This window comes from Cynara cardunculus (assembly GCF_001531365.2).
Source record: "Cynara cardunculus var. scolymus isolate 2C chromosome LG 16, CcrdV1, whole genome shotgun sequence".
NCBI classification, from domain to species: Eukaryota; Viridiplantae; Streptophyta; class Magnoliopsida; order Asterales; family Asteraceae; genus Cynara; species Cynara cardunculus.
Window position 1 is genome coordinate 8,579,146 of NC_037543.1, and position 2,774 is coordinate 8,581,919.

Sequence of the window (2,774 nt, forward strand, 5' to 3'; positions counted from 1 at the left end):
CATCACCATCATCACCATCACCATCATCACCATCACCATCACCACCATCACCATCACCATCATCACCATCACCATCATCACCATCATCACCATCATCATCATCATCATCATCATCATCATCACCACCATCACCACAATCACCACCATCATCACCATCATCATCATCATCATCATCATCACCATCATCACCATCATCACCATCATCACCACCATCACCACCATCACCACCATCACCATCATCATCATCATCATCATTTAGTTTTATTTTATAACCTGGATATTTGATTGCTCAACTTATATTTGCAGGTTTGTAATTGGAAATGGGGTCTAAACCAGTAGTATTTGATAGAGGCTTCATAAAGGGCACATTTTTCTGGATTTCACATGGATGGCATGCAGACAAGAAATTCACAGGCGAGTCAGGCAACAACTTTGGTGACTGAAAATGTGCACAAGCAACCTTTTGTCATTGGTATATATTGCAGCAAGAACAAGTCCATAATGTATTAGAATGCAAAGGATTACTTGTATGGTTTCTGTAGAACCAAGAATGTCATGTTATTATAATTATGTGTATGGTAAATTCATGTTTATCTTAAGCCATCTACCTTATAATAGAGTTGGTGAAGTGTCTTGCTCAAAGTTYGAWATTAGATTGCTTCAGAATAATTCYTGAAGKCAATAACTAAAGCTTCAGTTTAATCTCATTTTCTTATTATGATGCATAACCAAGTTAGACAAGGTTTTGCTAGGGAATGAGTATTGGCTACATAGCTCTTTAAATTTACTAAATTTACCATATGGATGTTCAAATTATTTTCAAGTTTAAGGGGACACCTAAAATCATCCTGCTACTGAAGTTGAGATAGATAAGATCTATCTTCTTTGTCATACAAAATGCTCTGTGTGTGTATCATTTGCATGTACGTTCTCCTTTTCTCTTTGGAAGATTTGAGATTTTCATACATGTTATTCTTTATGATGATGTGTTCTCATTAGTAATGATCCAACAAAAATACAGGGGTTGCTAGAGTTGCAGCTTCAGGGAAGACAACAGTTTGTGATGTGATCATCGAGCAGCTTCATGATCAGCGTGTTGTACTTGTCAACCAGGTATCTTTAATCTCTCCTTCACTGACAATTGTAGAATTAATGTATAGAGTATGCAAAAGGCCTTGTTCAGGTGATATCCTTTTTTCTCTTGCATTTTTTTTATAATCTCGTTAATCTGCCCTTTCGTCTATTAATAGGGCTCTCTGTTCTATTATATTTTGATCCCACAAAAACTGGTTATCTAACACATAGGAATCTATGAGTGTGTTGACATGACTCATTCTATCATAATTTGACTGCTGAAGACCTTACAAGTTTTCATGAGTGCAACTTCGATCATCCTGGCAAGTTTTGTTACTTAAACTAGCTATTTTCCTAATAATTTTGAAGTAAAAAGGGATCATCCATCTTCTTTTTGATAGACAGGCATCATTTGCTACCCCAAATCTTTCAGAGGACCTCCCTATTATCTTTTTTCGTCATAAAGCTTTGGCATTTTGACATATGTCGTTAAACCATAATCTCTTTTGGTGCACTAATTTGTTTTAATCTTTCTAAACTGAATTTTTTTTTCATGCTTCTTATGATACTTCCCTATTTGTTTTTCCAGATTCTTTTGATAATGAGAAGTTATTGTCAGCTATGGAGATGTTGAAGCCTAGGGAAGCAGTGGGTATACCAAAATATAATTTCAAGAGCTATAAGAACAACGTCTCTCGAAGGGTTAGTTTTTTTGCATAGCTTAGAAAGGTCTAAACTTTTATCACATTCAAAGGGTTTACAAAAGTGCACCAATGCAATTTGTTTTTCTCAATGTGGCATGTGAAGCCATTGTTTTAGTTTTTCCTTGTTAGGCCTGTTTATAAAAATAGTAGTTCGAGTCAATTAAATGATTTTTGTACCCTTGTTGGTTGGCACATTACTGAAAAACCTTCAACCATTAAACAAAATTCTTTAAGTATTAACCGTATCAAAGATCATAGTCAGGTGTTCTAAATTGTGGTTGCAAAAACCTGCTACAACATGTTTATTTATTTAGTCATCTTAATCTTCGTTAAGTCGATTCAAGCCCTTTGATGGTGTTCTGTTTAGGGTTATGTTTACTTCAGTCTTCATCAACCAAAAGAGATGTGCATTTTGACTTTTGAGGTCAAACTCGTGACTTCTTTATATTCATCTTGATGTGGATTCTTTTGTGAATCCCTAATAGTGAATGACATAAATTTTAGTTGTGTTGGTCCCTTGAGGGTCTACAAGAATAGTAAAACAGTTTGTAGAAGATGGAGGGATGAATATAAACACAATATTTTTCAAATTTAAAATATATATTGATAAAGAAGATCAATACAGATTTTACAAGATTGTTTGCGGAAAGATAAGGTAATAAAAACCTATCTAAACAATCTTTGGTTACACACGAGTTCTTAGCAAACAAGAAAAGAAATGCTGTAAACAGAAGATCGTTTACTTAAGCTAGAAAATGCTTGAAGTAAGAATTAGGTTTAGAGAGTGAGTTGCACGCACTCTGCATGGAGAATAAACACTTCTATTTATACCTAGTGCATTAAATGTTCATTTAATGCAATATCGTAGGGTTAGAGTGCGTGTCAAGCCTTAAGATGAAGACTTGTCCTTTGCTACAACGAATAGTACAAAAAGACTATTCATGAGCAGACATCCTTACCTAAAGTTGGTGGACAATAGAGTCGACTAGTCGGCTC